This window comes from Bactrocera tryoni, chromosome 5, assembly GCF_016617805.1.
Source record: "Bactrocera tryoni isolate S06 chromosome 5, CSIRO_BtryS06_freeze2, whole genome shotgun sequence".
Lineage (NCBI taxonomy): Eukaryota > Metazoa > Arthropoda > Insecta > Diptera > Tephritidae > Bactrocera > Bactrocera tryoni.
This window is the reverse complement of record NC_052503.1, coordinates 20,194,013-20,213,971: the sequence shown is the minus strand read 5'-3', so window position 1 is coordinate 20,213,971 and position 19,959 is coordinate 20,194,013. Positions and strand designations below refer to the sequence as shown.

The 19,959-nt window shown below is 37.7% G+C and overlaps 1 protein-coding gene across 2 annotated transcripts in view; it reads right to left on the bottom strand.

Annotated features, from left to right (window-relative positions):
- The window catches only part of LOC120777456, a 149,521-nt gene that overhangs the window by 50,365 nt on the left and 79,197 nt on the right, over positions 1-19,959 (bottom strand). The window contains exon 1 of one of the 2 annotated variants that reach the window (XM_040108780.1): positions 966-1,051. The exons of the other annotated variant lie outside the window; for it this stretch is intronic. The gene's annotated coding sequence lies outside the window, so the exon portion shown is untranslated. Of the gene's footprint in view, positions 1-965; positions 1,052-19,959 lie in introns of those variants that run through there. 2 annotated transcript variants of the gene reach the window in all.

Sequence of the window (19,959 nt, the reverse complement as noted above, 5' to 3'; positions counted from 1 at the left end):
ATTTCTTTAGTATTTTTTTTAAATATTTTATTATGTTAGTTTTTAGATTTATGTGTGTATGTGTATATATTTTTCTAAATTTTTAGTTTTTATTAATTTTATTTATTTTAATTTTGCTATATTATATTTTATAATATTTTAATAATATTTATTTATCACTTTTTTTAATATATATTAATATTTTTTATGGTTTTTGTAGTTGTTTATTTATATCTTTGATTTCATTTTTATTTTTGTCTTTATTATTATTATTTTTCATTATTATTGTTTGTGCCACCACGTTTGTCAGCACTTGCTCCAAACCACTTGCCAAGGAAATGTCAAAACTGAACGAAACTTCAGCGCGCTGCAAGAGCGCAATTCCGCGCTCCCCTGCAGTTATAGGAGCTATTTCGAAAAGTTTCAATTTTTTTCCTTTTAACACAAATTGCACAAGCGTTTTTCATATATTTTCACTTTTCTTTAAAAATAAATATTTTTCATTAAATGAATTTCGCATTTACCCGCAGCACTTCACTTCTCCCTCACTTATTGCGTGCACCAGCTCTTTGCGTCCTGTGCGTGGTGCTGTGGCATGAGAGCATCGGCGTAGAAGTTGCATAAATCACCACACCTTAATTTGCCTTTTTAATTAAAAGCGAAAATCGCTAACAAACACACACACGCATACAAATGAAAGCAAATTTCTTGTTAAAAAGTTTATTTTGCAAAATTTTGTACACTGCTTTGTTGTTGTTTCCTTTTTATTTAATAAATTACAGTCTCCGCTAATATTGACTGCCAAACGAACACACACACACACTACACACTTTGCAGCATCTAGGCGAGGTGTTGCGTTGCCACTTTTTCATTAAAATTCATTAAATTTCACTCTTGCTAAAATTTTCTGCTTTAAAAGTTGCTTTTTTCACACTTTTCACTTTAATTAACCTAGAAATTTGTATGTATGTATATATATTATTTACTATATAACTGTGTAGATGCCTTGCTCTCTATATTTGACAGCTCAGCTTTCGCCTAGTAGCATAACAACACCGCTACACAACCGAAGCCTTTGAAGTTTTGAAATTGTTTGACCGCAGCTCCAACTCTGGCTGGTGCTTGGTCCAGCTGCTGTTCGGCGAATTCGCCGCGCTTATGCGAAAAATCGAATGCTTTTGCATCACGCTCCGAAAACTACGAAATTACAAGAACAAATGCAAAAAACAACAACAAAAAGTAAATAAGGAGAATTTTGTTTAAGCAACTCTCACTCGCTAAATACACTTGGCACGCACACCAGCGCAGCGCAGCGCTGTGTGTTTACATTTTTGTTGTGGCGAGTGCACTCAATTCGCTGGCGTTGTTGTTGCTGTTGTTCGATTGTAATGGATGCCATGACTTGCACGTCAAGCTGCGCCGCAGCCACAACACAGCCTCAGCATTCCCGTAGCTGCTCCATAAATATTTTCCTTTGTTGTTGCTGTTATTATTTTTTTCTTTGCGCGCATGTGTTTATATGCACCTGTATGCATGCCATGCGTAAACCTGTATGTGTGTGTATGTGTGTTTTATTCTATTTATTTTTTTGCTGTGCGCCCTGTAAGCGGGCGTTGTGGCATTGTTGTTGTGCTAGTTTGTTATTTTAACGTCGCTGCCGTTAGTTTCGCGCAAACACGCACACAGACACATGTGGAAAACACTTTTCCCACAGCTTTTTGCACATTTCTCTGGTGAAAGTTGTTCGCTATTAACACTGTCACTTGTCATTTTTTGCCTTTGTTGTTGTTGTTTTTTTTTGTAATTTTTTGTTTTTGTTGATTTTGTTGTTGCTTGCAAAATTTCTGTTGTGAAAGTAAAGCTGCCTGCTGGCAAGCAAAGGAACACTAGGCGCACACACACTCTTGCATTTTTGATGTGGCTCGCTCTATGTCGGCTGCTTTTACCGTTAGCATCCCGTTTTTATTAGCACTTTTCGTTTGCACGCTTCGTCTTTTTTATTTTTCTATTTTCTGTTTTTTTCCCATTACTTTCAAGTTTGTATCTATTGTCTTTCGTATCACATATGCATGCACATACATATGTATATGCATGTATGTATGCATGTATGTGTTTATGTGTAAATTTGTGTTTTTATGCCTGTGTGTATAGAGAGGCTTTTAGCCGTCTATAATGATTTTTCAAATTAATGTAGGGCAGCAGTTATTATAACTGCATTTGAGTTGTTGTTGTTTTTGTTGTAGCGTTTGAGTGAAGGTGTTAATTTAATAGAGTTCGAGCCTGCCATGACTTTTGCATTACATTCATTGATTTTGCTTAATTTGCCATTGATTTTTTTTCGCTTTTGATTAAATTGACGGTTGGTCAGGGTCATTAAGTAGATAGAGACGTACATGCATATAGAGAAAGGTCTTTGTTTTTTCATAGAAATGCACTTTCACTTCTTAAGATTGGATTTTTGGAATAAATATATTGATTCAATTGCTTTATACTTAGACTCAATTTAGTTTTTTGAATGTAAATATTTAAAAGTTTACAATTTGCACCTTTTGTACTTTCGCACCACAGCATACATTTAGGGGCAATGTAAAGTATTTCTATCAAATTTCTGTAGAAAAAACTTGTTCGGCTAAAGGTCAGTTGGCAAAATTCTAGTTCACAAGAAGCAACTTAAATTTCAGAAAAACGTCAATTCAAGTTTGTGAAGCATACATTTAGGAGCACTATAATTTGTGCCTAATTTTGCCATGTTTTGGTTATCTACTATATTAAATTTTACTAAACGAATAATATTGAAGTTTATAGCTGTGTAGTAAGTGAACTCTCATACAATAGCATACATTTAGGGACAATGTAAATTTTTGCCTATTTTTCTTACAGTTCCTTGCGGTCTAGAATGCAATTGTATAATCGTTGATACTTTCTGCCCAATTTTCTGTGAAAGACTGCTAAAAATGTCATTACATATAAAATTTAAAAGGGAAAAGTGCTCAGTAAGTAAAAGAAGATGGCTGAAGCATACCTTCAGGAGCACTGTATAGATTGTTCTAACAGCTCAATTGAAAAGTCCCCGGTCTACCATGGTAAGAAACATTCGACGGAAATTTCTTCGCAACAATCATTCTTTTGAGATCTGAGCGCAGGAAATACAAGTAGTCGCTGGGGGCCAGATCTAGAGATTACGATGGACGCAGAAGCAATTCGAAGCCCAATTTACTTATTTTTGTCAACGTTTTCAATGACTTGCCTTAGTGAAACTACACTTTTTTTCAATTGCGGCCGTTTTCGACGATTTCTTCCCTCAAACGCGCCAATAACACTATTTAATAGTCGCTGTTGATGGTCATTCCTTTTTCAATGTAGTAAGTAAAAATATAAAAAAAACTCCTTCGAATCATCATCTAAACGTTATTTTTGGTAAAAAGAAACGACTTCTTTGATGTTTTCATCGGTAACAACCTCTTTCATATTTAGCAAACCCAACGACTGATTTGCCCGGTGGAGAGTCCAAACTTGGCTTCATCTGTATTTTTTCCTTTAAAAAGTAATATTTTATCTATACCAGAAATTCTTTTTTATCCATTTTCTTCACAATAACAAAAGTTGCTTCACTCAAATTTACATAATTCCCAAACTAATGATACGTCATCTATGTGTCAGACTTTCCAATTGACCTATTAAACTCCACTTTTTTTCAAAGAAAACATTTAATTGTCGAACGTACAATTGTTAAAGCATATCTTTAGGGACATATGTATGTAATATCTATTAATTACCTTAGGAATTCAAGTGTATGAAAATTTAATTCATGGGTTTCAAATACTCGTTTTGGATCGAAAGAAGCCAATTTTGAAGACAGTACTACAGATTTGTATAAAAATACCCGAAAAAGTAGGTTTTTCTTAATCCAGATCAAGTTTGATCGGGTTTTAGAAGCAAAGTATTGCCTACAATCAGGCGCTCGTCTTAATAAATTGATTGTTATAGGCGTCAACGCACCCTAATATGCTATAGTATATGTAAGGCTGAGTAGATGATGAGAAGAAGTGTTGTGTTCTTTTAGGAAAGGACGTATATTGCGTTCTCTAGTATACTAATTCACCGACAAGTTTTGGAATCATATATTTAGGCTTATATCAATTTTTCTAAATGTTTCTTGCAGAAAATTGCTTTAGTTTGAACTTATCCTGATTTAATGTTTCAAACAATATTTGTAGTTTTGAATTGTCAATTAGTCTCCGTTTTGGATTTTCGAACCAGTGTGAAGAGCCTATCGAGACATGGAAACATAGGTATGTTTGAGACGGTTGGTTTTATATTTAGTATTCAAATATATATAAATTTATTTGACTGGGCATTATAAGCATTCCACGCGCTTATGTCTTCTTTCACTATTAATAGTCGTGACTTCGAAATTTTAAATAATTTTGCCAATGTAGGTAGGTCAATACATAGAGATAAATGTAGACAGAAATTTGAGTGTGGAGTTTGACCAAGAAAAGTCTTTTTCGACAAATAAGAGATTACCAAATTCTACAAATATAAACTACCATTAAACATTAATAAAAGGAAAGACGAAGACATGAGCTATACGATCTTTATTATGAACATAGTTCAACATAATAATATAAAGTGGCTAACTTCTGTGCGAAAGAAGGTGGGAAGCGTTAGAAAAAACCTAATCGAAGGACGACTTGATATCGTAAAATACTATAATCAGCTGCTTTTGAAAAGTTGGGATTTGCGAACAATTATAATCCAAGCTTAAACTTAAATTAAATAATTTTTAAGATTCCGAGTTCACATCAATCAAAACACATTTTAAAAAAAAAAAACCTTGAAAAAGAGATTTAAAGATTTTCTGTAACCCGAAGTAAACCTTAATGCTTATCACAACCTAACTAAACTAGCGCAATGGTTTGTATGTACATATGTATCATGTTGGAGTTGTATAAATCATGCTGATATAAGCTCACTATTTAGACGAGTAACTATTTGACTACGCAGAAGGGCCAGCCACCAGCAGTTGATTTATGGCTCGGTGTATGCTAACGCAATTTGCGTGCAAACAGGAGCAACAATAAAATCGCGAACATCGTGTAGATATATGCTATATGGTATATAAATAAATATGCTTTGAGAGACACATGAATACTATACATCATATTTACAAAAGAGTATAGATATTAGGGTTGCTCGGTTGCTTATTGCAAAAGAGTTTAGATACTTTCTAAACTTGATATAACTAAGGATATAATCCATACATGTCACATATTTTTTAACAATTATAAATCATTTTTAATAAAAATGTCCATTGAAGTAACATAAAAAACGTAACTATGCTTTTTTTGTGCTGCGTTTCACTTACTTTCTAATAGTTATTTTCTAAATTTAGGCAATATTTCATTTGGATTTTGAAGCAAAAAGCAATACGTTGCTACAACTCGGCGCCTTACTTTATAAAGTCACTCTTCTTACGTTTTATTATTCATCCTATTCCATGAAATAACACAGTAATTTTGCTTTTTTTCTGTCTTTTATTTACATTTGTCAACCGTCAGCCTAAATGTAGGCAATATTTGTCTCAAATCGGCATTTAAAAGCAAGATATTGCCTATAACTGGGTGTTTTACTTAAGATTCTCATAATTTTAACCAAGACGCACACCTAATGTGCTGAAATACTGATAAGAAATATGTAAGTAGATTATGAAAAAGGGTAAGAATTGATAATTTTGCGTACAAACGAAGTTAACAATCAAAAAATACTTTTAAACGGTTTTTGAAAAGACTTATAATAGTTTTCATCTATAAAATTTTTTGAAGGGCTATATCAGATTAGTTGAAAGTTACTTGCACTAACAAGCTTCAAGCATTAAAGAACAATTTTCGAACGCGCGTAAGTCATCAATGAAATTTTTGAAGTTCACGGAGACGATGTATCAGTTCGTAGTATCAGTTCGTGTAGCACAACAATGGTTCGCTGGCTTCCGTTCTGGAAATTTTGATGTGAAAGATGCACCCCGCTCTGGTCGACCTATCGTTGAAAAAGTCGATAAAATAATGGAAAAGATTGACCAGGACCGTCACATAAGCAGCCATGACATGGCTAAGGAACTTAACATTCATCATTAGACGGTTTTGAACCATTTAAAAAAGGCTGGCTACAAAAATAAGCTCGAATTTTGGGTAACACATGAATTGTCTGCGAAAAATTTAATGGACCAAACTAACATCTGAGATTCTTTGCTGAAACGTAAGGTAATCAAACCATTTCTGAAGCGAATGGTAACCGGAGACGAAAAGTGGATCAAATGTGACAATAATGTGCGAAAAAGATCATGGTCCAAGCGTGATGAAGTTCAACAAATAGTCGCAAAGCCAGGATTGATGCCTCGAAGGGTTAGGCTGAGTGTTTGATGGGATTGGAAAGGAATCATCCACTATGAGCTGCTCCAGCCTGGTCGGAGGCTTGATTCTACATTTTACTGTCAACAACTGATGAGACTGTAGCAAGAAATTGACAAAAAAACGACCAGAACTGATCAACAGAAAGGGCTTCGTCTTCCATCAGGACAACGCTAGGCCACACACATATTTTATGACTCGGCAAAAACTGGGAGAGCTTGGCTGGAAAGTTTTGATGCATCCACCATATAGCCCTGATCATGCACCATCGGACTACCATTTGTTTCGGTCAATGCAGAATGCCCTTAATGGAGTAAAGTTGGCTTCAAGAGAAACCTGCGAAAATTACTTATCGCAGCTTTTCGCCGAGGAACCAGAAAAGTTTTACACTGTTGCAATAATATCTCTAACGAAAAAATGGCAAAAAATGGTCGACCAAAATGGTATACAGCTGGTTCATTAAAGTTCATTATAAATATAAAAAAAAAATAAGTTGAAGCTTGATTAGAAATACGAAAAGACTTTTTCGGCTACCCAATATTATATTAAAAGAGAATGACTTCCATTAAAAAATGCAAAGACGTGATATTAGAATAATTTTCAAACTATTTTCCGAGGATTTAGCTCTGGTATTTTGAAATTATTCTTCAAGTCAGATATTAGTTAGATTGAATACTTATATGTCATAAATTTGTGACAGAAATTCCATATTCTCTCTTCGCTGCTATTATTTTGAAGAAAATTCTGCACAAACTTTTATTATTTACAAGTTTAGTGCCAGTAAAAAGTACAAGAAAAATAAAATTCGAACTTTTTACAAATAATTCACATGGCCCCCCCTAAAACGGCATATTTACCAACACTAATAAGCTCGCATATATTTACTTAGCGGAGCGCAGTGCTCGTTAGATGGCCGCCTTTGTTGTATGGGTGGTGTAAGCGCACTTTATGAGAGAGTCGCAACATGCCAGCAAAGGGAAATTAAGGCAAATAGAAAATGTCAAATAATGCCATGCGACTTACAGCTTGACATACATACAAATACCAGCACGAACAAGCACACACATACACACATACACCTGAAACAGCAGCACATTAGCAGCGCGTTAAAGGGAAAGTTTTAATATGAAGAAAATTGCGCACAGCTGCAGCTTGCACAGCATCCCAACTGACAGCTGCCAGAGAGAGAGAGAGAGAGAGAGAGTGCGAGCAGCAGGTGCGCATGCGCTACAAGTGTCAAAGCCAAATTTTTACTGTCAAATTCTCTTTTAACAGCCAATAAAGAGCAGATGCTTTCGTCAAGTTCTGCTGACAGCGCGAACGTCGACGTCAACGACAACGCGCTACGTGCTGCCTGCTTAACGGCATAAGTGGTGGGTTGACGTGGCACACGGGGCGGTGGGGGGTGGTTTTGACGTGTGCATTGACACAAAATGAAGTTACTCGGCGAGCGCGTTTGATTTCATATGACTTTTGGCAAAGGTGGCGAGTGGCGTAAAAGAAACAATAAAAAAGAAAGAAATTTAAATGCTGTTAAGTAGCTTTAAGTTTGCAGCAAGTAACGGTGTTTTATTGCAGCACTAACAAGGCATATAAGGGATATTAAAATTAACTTTCATGCGATTTTTGATAACACCGTAAGCTGCTTGCACGAATTTAAATGCGCAATGCTCGACAACAACAACAACAACAAAAGCAATATTTTACTTCAATTTTCGCTTTTTTAACATTTTCCCCAACAACAACAACAACTCTAATATTTTCCTTAATTTTCGTTTTTCTAACATTTTTCTCAACAGCAACAACAACTTTAATATTTTCTTTAATTTTCGCTTTTTTAACATTTTCCCCAACAACAACAACAACTCTAATATTTTCTTCAATTTTCGCTTTTTTAACATTTTTCCCAACAACAAAAACACCTCAATTTTTTAACTTTCATTTTAGCTTTTCTAACATTTTCTCCAACAACAACAACAACAACCGTAATGTTTTTCTTCAATTTCAGCTTTTCTAACATTTTCTCCAACAACAACAACAACAACAACAAAAGTAATGTTTCAATATAATTTTAGTTCTTCTTATATTTTCCCCAACAACAACAAAATATTTTACTTTAATTTTTGTTTTTCTAAAATGTTCTCCATCAGCAGCAACAACAACAACAGCAATGTTTTACTTTAATTTTAGCTTTTCTATCATTTTCCGCCATCAATCCTTCCTTTTGCGTGCGTTTCCTCTCTCGCACTCGCTTCGGTGCGGTGTGGTCGTGTTTTTCTTTCACTATTCCTTCACTGGCAGGCATTTTGCTATTTACCCCATTTTATCGTTACAAGGACATGCTCTGCATGCATTCTTGCACTCAAAGCCTTTACAATGCTGCCTGCATGGCATGGCACGGTACATATACAAACACACCAACACCTATGTATATGTCATGTATGTGTGCCGGCGTGTGTGTGTGTGGCGAAATGAACTTTGATGCGACCACACCTGCCTCACATTAGTTACATACATAACAATAACAACAGTTATAATATGAACAACAACAGCGTTGATGCTGGCACACATAACGGTACATATACATTTACATACATACATACGTGCAAGTGTGCGTGCATATTTAAGCTAGATTTTTTATCCGTTTATACTTATGTATATGTCAGTGTGTGCTTTTAGGGATGCTGCTGTTCCCGAACAACTTCCAGCTCATTCGATTTACGAACACACGTACACATACATAGACATATTTATACATGTATATACATACATACGAATACATACGCATACAAAAATACATACACGCATACATTCACTTACATATACATATGTATATGCATGTATATTCTCAAATGCACCTGCATTCGCAGCCACCAAATGAAGAGTACGGGATAAAAGGGGTTGCCATTTAACAAAATTAAATAGCATGAAAGCAACAATAACTACCTGTGGTTGATATATTTATATACACAGATATACATATGTATATGCGTTTGTGCCCGTAAGTACACAAATATTTATTTGTAAGTTTAATTTTAATCGGTTTGCAGCAGAAAATGCTGATCTGGCAGCTTCATTTGCAGCTTTTCAATTATGTTCGGCCCTTTTTGTACTTCAACAATATTTTGTATTTGTTTTTGTTAAATATCCTCATCATCTTTTACAAACACATTTGCTAAGATCGAAATGGGTTGAGTTTGTGTGGTCTGCAAACGAAGTGAGCATTTTTGCTTAATTACTCAATGTGGTCTTGGGCACTTGTCCAGTGAAAAGCAAGGTAAAAATTGAAGTTTAAAGAAAATTTAATGGTATGGTTGGACTACAATAAGTGTCCATCCCACAAAAAATATTTGACTATGGACTCCTTCCCTTCCTTTTGTTATATTTCATATATACATATTACATACTCAGAACATTTTGAGATTGGAAGTCTATTTGTATTATTTACTGCAACTTAAAGTATTCATCTCGGCCAAAAATGGAAATTAATCGCGATCTACTCGACTTGTACTTCTGCTCTCAGAGAGCACTCGTCAGCAAGTCAGTATAAGGGAACTGTTGGATGGCCTTTCAGGCTCCTTATGTATATTGGGATAGATACCGAGAATTTAAGAGGGAAGCGAGACGCTTTTGCAGCCAAAAAAAGAGAGAGGCCGAAATGCTTGAGTACGAATATTTTGACAAGCGGATCGACATGGTTAATGCTCGAAAATTCAACGAAAATATGCGGCGGCTAGCATAAGTTTTTAAGACCGGAGCATACTCTTGTAGAACCCCCAAAGGTGATCTAGTAACCAATGCCCTGAGCATACTAAAATTATGTGGGGAACACTTCTCCAGCTTGCTGAAAGGCAGTGAAAGCATAACGCTAGAAGAAGGCGAACGACGATTCCCCAATCGATGACGATGTAGCTAAGGCTGAAGAAATTCGAATAGCAATTACTCGCCTGAAGAACAACAAACCGGGAGGTCGATGGATTGCCAACAGAGCAATTCAAATACTGCGGCGAAGAACTGATAAGGAGCATGCATCAGCTTCTTTCTAAAATATGGTCGGGCGAAAGCATAGCCCACGAATTTAAGTGTGCTCTGCCCAATCCCCAAATAGGGAGACCCCATAATCTGCACCAACTACCGTGGGATATGCCTCCTCAACACCCCATATAAGGTTCTATCGAAACTGATTGCACCTTATCAGTGTGACTTAAGGTCTGAAAACTCAACAACCGACCAAATACTCACCGTGCGCTAAGTCTTGGAAAAGACCCGTGAAAAGAGAATCGACACACATCATCTCTTCGTCAATTTCACAGCTGCTTATGACACCACGAAAAAGAGCTGCCTTGGTGCCGCGATGTCTGAAACTAATACAGCTGTGTAAACTGACGTTGAGCAATACCAAAAGCACCACAGGATCGGGAAGAATCTCTCTCAGCTCTTCGATACCAAACAATTTTCCAGACAAGGCGAATACCTATCGTGTGACTTCTTCAATCTACTCTTGCAACTCCAACGATATTGATATCATTGGCCTCAACAATCGCGCCAACAATATCTCCTGTCATCAAACAAACAGTCGTCGCACTCGCGACTTGGCTCCCACTTCACTCTTGACAGTCATAACTTTGAAGATGTAGATAATTTCGTCTATCTTGCAACCAGCGTTGGCGTTGATCATCAACAATATTAGTCTTGAAATTCAACGCAGAATAACTCTTGCCAACAGGTGCTGTTTTGGACTGAGCCACTCATCATTCTCGTTCTGTTATATAGTGCGGAGGCATGGCCAATGACATTATCTAATGAGTTGGCCTTGGGAGTGTTCGAAAAAAGGTTTTTCGGAAGACTAATGATCCTTTGCGCATTGGTAACTGCGAATACCGAAGTCGATGGAACGATGAGTTGTATGAGATATACGACGACATCGACATAGTTTAGCGAATCAAAAGACAGCGGCTGCGCCGGCTAGGCCATGTTGACCGGATGGAAGTGAACTTTTCAGCTTTGAAGGTTTTCGACTCAGTACCAGCCGGTGAAAACAGATAAATAGGAAGACCTCCACGCCGTTGGAAAGATGAGGTGGAGAAGAACCAGGCTGCACTTGGAATCTTGGAAGAACGACTGGCGCGCTTTGTAAACACGGCAATAACCGCGTAAGCAACATACGTACTGTATACCAAATTGCGCCCAAAGGCAAGGAGTAGAATTTACCTACGGTAAGGTATGCGTGTCGTAAGAGACGACTAAAATCCAGTATGCCCTAATTCTCTTACTAAACTTGTCTCCAATTTCAGCATAGTCTTGTCAGAAATAGTGCTACAACACTCAGCTTTAATTGCTATTATTGACTTTGAATGAGACTCCTTCTAATGAAAAGACATTTGAAGTTCAAACGGCAAATGTCACCAGTCCTTGAGTTTGATGAGTGTTCAACTGGTAGTAGCAAGCGCTACAAGGTCTGACCGAAGACTGAAATTTGGTACCACGGCGAACAGTCAGCTCTTGGAGTTCGCTCCAGTGTGCTCCTTGGGTTTAGCCCTTTGGAGAAATTCATAGCCGGTTTTGGATTAATCCTAAAGGCAGGTAGAATTGAAAATTCACTTTAGTGTGGAGTCGCACTGTGGCCAGGTGCCAGATCCACAGCAAGGAAAAGGTTTTAGGTTTGCCTCGAACCCGAACAAGATGGAAAAGGTGTCCCTTCTACCTGACCAATTGGATCTGATCAACGTGTTGTTTTGATCTATGTGCTTTTATGCACCGTGGGCAGTTAACGCAAAAAATCCATATAACAATCGATTATAAACTGCAACGAAATTGACCTAGTTCTAATAAAAGTTTCTGTTGATGAAATGTGGGTCACTTATGACAAAATCAAGCGAAAGCAGTCGTGGTCAAAACGGTGCCCAGGGCATGACTGACGAGCAGGCACTGAAATCTGCTATTATGAGCCGCTCTTCTAACTCTTAATTCGAATCTGTACTATCAACAATTGGAAAGTCTGAAAGAAGCTAACGCCCAGAAGCGGCCAGCCCATCCCAATAGAAGAATAATTGTGTTCTTTCCGAATAGCGCCAGACTACACACATCAATAATGATTTGCCAGAAACTCCAGAAGCTTGGTTGGAAGGTTCTTATGCATTCAGCTTATAGTTCGAACTTGACATCAAGTGATTAATACCTGAAAATGTTTTGCTAGTTCTTTATAGCCCATCTTTTATTTATGTCAAGCAATATTTAACCTTCTATTATAATTTATGAAGATCTTTACGTTTACTTTTTTCAGTTAGTTTGTATGACTTGAATACCTTAGTAGTCCGTTTTTCATACAAGAACTTGATTTTGATAGAATAGTTTGTATGGAAACCATTCCTGTAGTGGTCCGACATCGGCGTCTCTGGCAAAAAAGGAAGTGAACGAAAAAAGGATGAAACTTGAGGAACAATCGGATGTGTCTAAATCGATTCTGAACTTTGTACTTAATAGGGTTTAAGTCTCGACGTTGGAGGATAGATCTATATGTGGAAGTTCAGGTAAGTGAGGAAAGTTCTCTGAGTTCCATTCACTTGGGAGTGCCCAGAAACGATACGTTTACATACGGCTCAAGCAGCTCACGACTCGTGGTCTTAGACCGAGTATCCTCTGGGTAGCCAACAACATCCGTTTGAAGGCGAGCTATAGTAAGAAGGTGAAACATCCCTCCCCAAGGTTTTGCACTGGGTAAAAGCTCAGCCTATGAAAACGGCTCTAACGGTGTCTACCGCAATAAAGAAGAAGAATAAAGTCGAAGACGTTTGCTTTTGGATGTTATGTTTGATACCTACTTATAAATATACATATGTGAATATATAACGGGTTTACATTTTCATGACAAAAGTGCATTTGGTGGTCTGGCATTGCAAGATAAAGGGCGACCGCTCTCTGATAAGATCTTAAATTTCAGAAAATTTTTTTGCGAGTAGCAACAACAAACATAAATATATATATAATCTGAGCAAAAAAAAACAGAAGAACATACCACCGAATGGTAGTGACGCACTGCACACATTTGTCAAAATTTATAGCGAAAATAAAAATTTTAATAATGCATCACTGATGCATTCCTTTAATACAAAAAAAAAAAATATTTTTTAAAAACCAAACAAATTCAATTTAATTTCTAACCACAAATAAATGCAATTTTCCAATTTTTGTAATTAGACGCCCTAATCCCATGCACGCATTTAACGCACACTTTATCGCGACAGTTGAGTGGCAAGCACACGCGCAGCGGCGGTTAAGCGCCTTCACGTTATGCATCGCTTAATCCGTTGTAAGGAAGTGGAAATGGTAGTGAAAACTCGGGAAAAAGCTGGCTTTTTAGTGCATCGCTGATTTTGACGTAATAGCAAGGCGAGTCATTACGTCAGTACGTCGGCTGTCGGCAGTCGAGTGGCGAACGCATACGCAGCGCATGCCGTGAATAGTAACGCGGGTGGTAGGGGGTGGCTGGCGACTGTAACTCACACGAAGGCTGATTACACTAATGACATTTACCATTTGAAAACGTCATCGCGCAGCAAAAACAACAAGTCAAAGAGTCAAAGTAGCAAAGTGACTGTAAGCTGCCAAAAAAATGTGCGATTACATGGGATGCTGGGCTTAGATTAAAAATCTCTTGAAAGAATATGTATTTAGCAGCTCTTTTAAGTTGGATTATATTAGAGGTGTCAGCTGCTTCAGGCCACAACGTGCAAGCTAAATATTAAAGTTGTTTTCTTTCTTCTGGTTATTCCTTAAACAGTATATATTAAGTGTGCCACAGTTTGTAACAGCCAAAACAAACGTCGGAGACTCCATATTTATATGGTATATAAAAAATTAGCGCGATGAACTAAGTCGATTTAGCCATGTTCGTTTGTTTTTATATAGGCGAAACAGACTATCGGTTTTTTAGTTATCGACATGAAATTGTGTACATGTCCTTTTCTTCCCAAGATGTGTGTCATTTACCGGAACCGTCGATATTGGACCCTTTTAGGGTGTAGCTGCCATGCAAATTGACCGATCAAAATCAAGTTCTTGTATAGAAAACTTTTTTATTTGACAAGGAATCTTCACAAAATTTGGCATGTATTATTACCTAGGACAGTGCTATAATATCCAAACAAATTGTTGAAATCCGACAACTATATCACATAGCTGCCATACAAACTGACCGATCCAAATCAAGTTCTTGTATAGAAAACTTTTTTATTTGGCAAGAAATCTTCACAAAATTTGGCACTGTCCTAGGTAATAAGACAGTGCTATAATATCCGAACAAATTTTTGAAATCCGACAACTATATCACATAGCTGCCATACAAACTGACCGATCCAAATCAAGTTCTTGTATAGAAAACTTTTTTATTTGACAATAAATCTTCACGAAATTTTCCATGAATTATTACCCAAGGCAACGCTACAATCTCCTAACAAATTGTTTAAAGCGGACCTCTAAAAGATATAGCTTTCATACAAACTAATCGGTCAAAATCAAGTCCTTGTATGGAAAACTTACTTATTTGACCAGATATCATCACGAAATTTGGAACAGATTATTATCTTAGGCATCGTCATAATCTCTGAATATATTGTTCAGATCGGATCACTATAGCATGTAGCTGTCCTACAAAGTCGTCGATCAAAATCAAATTCTTACATGGAAAGATATTTTATTTGACAAGATATCTGCACCAAATTCGATATAGATTACTATCCAAAGCAGCGCTACAATCTTCGAAGAAAGTGTTCAGATCGGTCAACTTTAGCATATAGCTGCCATACAAGCTTATCGCTCAAAATCCATAAAAATACCACTTTATAACCTTTATAGTCCTATATTATAAGAAAATGCATCTCTGTTGGATGCTATAGCTTCGGTGAGCCGAAGTCAATGTTTTCTCTCTATTTTTTTATATTATCAACCTCCAACATTAACCGTTATTTACCGCAAATCAGCGCTCTGCTCATCGACACTTGATACTTCGCGCTTTCACTTGTAATCAAAGATTATGTTAAAGGCAAAACGCTGCTGTCGCAACGCCCACGCCAAGCGAACGCTCACGCATGCTAATGCTTTTCTAAGTACACAGAGGCAGCCGAATGCACAAGCTTGCCACACCCACACGCCATGCAGCGGGGACGGGTGGGTTATTGGTTGCACCGAAAATGATGCGAAAATTCAGTCAAAAGAATGGAACAGCAGTGGGCGTTCAGATGATGATGAAATGAGCAAGCGATTACATGCCCGTGCAAACACACACACGAAAGTATGCATATATATACATATATGTGTATACATATATATGTGTAATATTTCATTGCTGCACTGCTCAGCTGTCGCTGCAGATAAGCGCAACCACTACAAACAACATTTGCAACACACAAGCAGGACTACTTTTTTCGTTGTTGTTTTTGTTGTTGGTGTTGCTAACACTGGCTGACTGGCTGGCGTGCATTGGATTTCTTTGTGCTTGCGTGGGCGTTTTTGGCGCTGGTTGGCAGCCACTTTTTCTGCCTTTCACCAGTTTGTGGCTCGGTTGCACGGCGTGTTCACGACAGCGCTGCGAACTCGAGGGTCTCGCAAGTTCTCGCTTTTTGCCGCTGCATTTTGTTGCTGGCATCCGGACATCCGGACATGTATGCACACAGCCACACAAGAGCATAGAGGTAATCACATGCTTACGCGTATAGGTGTAAAGGTGCTGGACTCGTCGTGCGCTAGAAAACATTTGTGTTAATGTAAACAAAGGCGCTACCAGCAAGAGTCACTGTGAGTTTGTGTGTGTGTGTGTGAATGTGTGTGAAATATCAGCTGGTTTACTAATGATAATTGACATACAAACGCAAAGGACTTGGAATACTGGAGAGCTGTCTTGTTAGCATGGGTTCACCATAAGGTCTTTTAAGAATATTAAAGATCCAATATTAAGGAAAGAGAAAATATCTTCGCTCTTTAAATTATAAAAGAGAAGTCAAGGAACGTGATTCATTGTAGGTTTTAAGAAGATGAAGAACATTAGAGGGTAACCCGAAAATATGGTGTTCCTAATGAAACCGAAAGTGTACAGTTAATTTTTTTTTTCAAGGAAAGTTTTATAGTTTTATAGTTTATAAGTTTTTCGAGGAATAGCCTCTAGGGCTCATCCTGGATAGGAAGCTTTCAAGGAATCCGAATATCGAAGAGAGAACAAAAACGTTTTCGATTGCCTTATACTGCTGTAGAAGAGCCATTGGTAAAAGGTGGGGTTTCTCACCGAAAGGGGTCCTCTGGCTCTATGACAACATATTCAAGTCCATTATGTTCTAAGGAGATTTTATGTAACGGAGCGCTCTAGAAAAGACCACAGACGAGAGCGTTCAACGGGTGGCTGTCATCACTTAACGCCATCTTGCACATGGTGCCCATAAACATCGTGGGAAGGTGTATGGCTGGTATCGGCCAAAGCTTTGCGGGAAGGTTGGTGGAAGAGTTCACTATCAGGGGCTCTCTATCAACTACAGCTTCAGACTTCCTAACTATTGCAGTGTTTTCCAAGCCGAGGTTGCAGCCATGAAGGTAGCAATAGATTTACTGCACCGGAGAGCAGCTTCCTTCAGAGAAGTGACCATCCACTCCGGACGGCGATAGTAGCCTTGAACTCATTAACAGTGCGGTCAGGGTTGGTCAAGGAGTGCCAAACTTCATTATCAATAAGATTGTTATGGGTGCCAGGCCACAGCGAAATCACTGGCAATTGTAAAACTGTTCAGCTAGCAAGGAAAGACACTCTAGATGGGCTTCACGGGAGCTTAGCCAACGCTGGGCTCCCATCGGTGTCAAACCCTTTGACCCAAGATCGATCTCAAGAGATCTAGTGATCTTTGTGCCCTCAGTAAGGCTAGTCTCTCCCTAGCTGTGGTGGTTTTAACAGGCCCTTGCGCTATTGGCATCCCTGCCGTAAGACTAGGAATTTTATCAGACGCCATCTGCAGTAGCTGTATGAAAGAAGACGAGGTGAACACAACTCAATACTTCGATTTTGACTGTCCCGCGTTTGGAATATCAAGGCTTAAACACTTGGGAGTGCATATCTTCAGACATCCGATCGAACTGCAAACCGAAAATTACCTGAAATGAGTTCTAGAAACATGAAGCAAACCGATCACAGAATTATCGAAGGAGCAGATATGAAAATACTACTACTAGTAAAGAAGGAAGGAGAAACTCTAAAAACAATATTTGTACTATATAAAGAAGACATCTTTATGGTCCAACATTTTAGTTTCCTATTAGTACTTTTAAACATAACCGTTAAAAGAAGAAAGAGCATAGTTATCAGCAATTTCGCTAGTTATAGTGGGTGTGGCAATGGTCCGATTCAACCCATCTGCATTAGTAACCTTCTTATGGTGCTAAGGCACACGTGTCTTATTGAGATATTTTCATTTTTGCTCAAATTATCGCCTGCACGGATGCAAGGATCCTCGAACAGAACAGATCTTCCTGGAATTAGACACATTTCGTCATTCTGATAATTTATTTATACTTAATTAGAATTATATCTGTATTTTTTCAGTTGTGACATATGGCAAAAGTGAGTATTTTCATCGACGTTATATTACAGAAAGAAGTGGAATAAAATGTGTTGGTTTGAGAGGACTTGAATAGCTCTGCGATTATATAATTTACCCAAATATGTCCCTCTCCGAAGCTGCTCAACCTTACCGAGCTACATCGTTTCGCTTTAAGGGCTCTTGAAAAGTTCCAAGAAGATCAGAAATTTTCGAGCTAAATTTTGTTCAGCGATAAGCCACCTGAAGAAATTTTATCAAAAATGATGCCGGTGAAAACATGACCGTAAATGGCGACCATTATCGCGCTGGGATAACCGACTATTTGATGCCTGGAATTAAAACTCATAATCTTGGTGACATTTGGTTTCAACAAGAAGGCGCCACTTACCACACATCGCATTAATCAATGCAATTATTGTGAGGACACTTCGGTGAGCAGATAATTTCACATTTTGGGCTGGTTACACTTTTCCATATGGGAATAAGCAAAATCTAAAGTTTTACGCGAACAATCCCGCTTCGATTCAGGCTTTGGAACAAAACATCATGTCTATTATTCGCCAGTTACCAGTCGAAATACTCGAACGAGTCATCGAAAATTAGACTCTAAATGGAGTCGCCAGTCTTTTGTCATCTAAAGGGCGTTCACTACCACGTCAAGTACTGTTTAAGATTTCATTAATTTGGTATGAAACAGGCATGTATTAATTATTGGTGGAAAATCTTATTCGTTCTTGAAGCCTATAATATTACCTCTGACATTCTTTGTAACACCGAAGTGCACAAAAAGACAAATATATCACTACCTAGGCAGCGTAGATAATAAAAGAAGAAAGTGAATTTGTCAGAAGCGAGCACAGAATGAGGAAAATCGTAGTATTTCCAGATCATAGTTAAAAAGGATTGCGAAAATTCAGAAAATAAAGAGACCCACAGTTATGCTGGGGAGGATAGAAGTAACGTTTGGTGTTTCTTGGCATCTTATATTGGGTGTATAATCATTTAACCTATAGCTTGTTTTTACAAGGTGCATTCCAAAGTAAAAAACCATTAACTACTCCCCATATTTACCTGATATGGCACCGTGCGACTTCTTCCTTTTCGGAAAAATGCATTTGCCCATGAAAGGAAAGCGTTATGCAGACGTAGAGGCCATTCAAAAGGCTTGCACCGGCATACTGGCGGCCATACCGGCCAACGAGCTAAAACACTCGTTAGACATGCTTTTGGACAGTGCAAAAAGTTGTATTGAAGCAGAAGGAGACTATTTGGAATAAATGAAATTGATTTTGCTGAAAAAACCATTTGGTCTGTTTTTTTGTTTTTAAGTCTTGTTTACTTCGGAACACACCTTGTTTTATCTTTTCTTAATATTTCATTCGAAATAGAAACCCAATGGATTTTAGAACAGAAAAAATGTTAAAACGTGTCTCATATAGGAGAAGATAATACTGATTTCAGAATTCAATAAATTATCTAAAATATTATATCTTAGTCTACAATTTTATAGACTTTGAGTGAAGAATGAATGGGAAACTTAGAAGTGAGTAGTAATAACACAGCCATATCGGATGAAATTTCACAAGTTCGCTGAATTGTTTAATGAGTCCCAATGTATTTCTTTCAAAATAACTATAGTTTTCTTACTAAAGTTTTCTATTTCTCACCCAACAACTATTACTCGCCATTGGCGCACCCAATGTATAGAAAAAATACTCCCTGCATAAATAATGCCTAAACCCAGAGTGCTCTTCGGCTGCAGCAAACCATGAAATACCCACAAACAAAACAGAAAAAACGCGTTAAGGAAAAATGGTAGAAACAACAAGTGCGAAATCCAAAAGCTCTCACACAAAGCTCCCTGGCTAGTTGTTGACGATGCCTCGGATCAGAGGCGACAGTGCCGTGCATTGAATGCAGTGCTTACGACGACAAATTGTTTTGCTTGCAGATTATTTTTAGGGCATCAAGAGGGTGTGGTTCAAAGCCGGAGCTTC